This window comes from Penaeus monodon, chromosome 15 (genome assembly GCF_015228065.2).
Source record: "Penaeus monodon isolate SGIC_2016 chromosome 15, NSTDA_Pmon_1, whole genome shotgun sequence".
In the NCBI taxonomy this organism is placed as follows: domain Eukaryota; kingdom Metazoa; phylum Arthropoda; class Malacostraca; order Decapoda; family Penaeidae; genus Penaeus; species Penaeus monodon.
Genome location: NC_051400.1, coordinates 31,652,781 through 31,653,048, shown reverse-complemented (window position 1 = coordinate 31,653,048; position 268 = coordinate 31,652,781). Strand labels below are relative to the sequence as shown.

General features: G+C 31.7%; 1 protein-coding gene across 3 annotated transcripts in view; it reads left to right on the top strand.

Moving 5' to 3' along the window:
- Nucleotides 1-268, top strand: part of LOC119581946 (diphthine methyltransferase-like) — a 9,364-nt gene that overhangs the window by 6,064 nt on the left and 3,032 nt on the right. The window lies entirely within an intron of this gene.

The window sequence follows — 268 nt, the reverse complement described above, 5'->3', positions numbered from 1 at the left end:
AGCAATGCTAGGTTAATATTTATAAGTCAAAACTATTTGTATTAAATCATTAGAATTTTTTACTTGAATTGTAAATTCTGATCGGACTGTTTTTGATAATATGCTTGCTGTCAGATATTTTTGTTGTAAGATTACATGTGTTGGACATCAAGGTAGCCTTACAGAAAGGTGTAATAGTGAAAAGGGTAAAGAGGGTTTAGTTGATGATTATATGTGCAACATGTAAGAAGTTGTATAGCAGTTCAGGAAAGTAGGGATTAACAAGGGC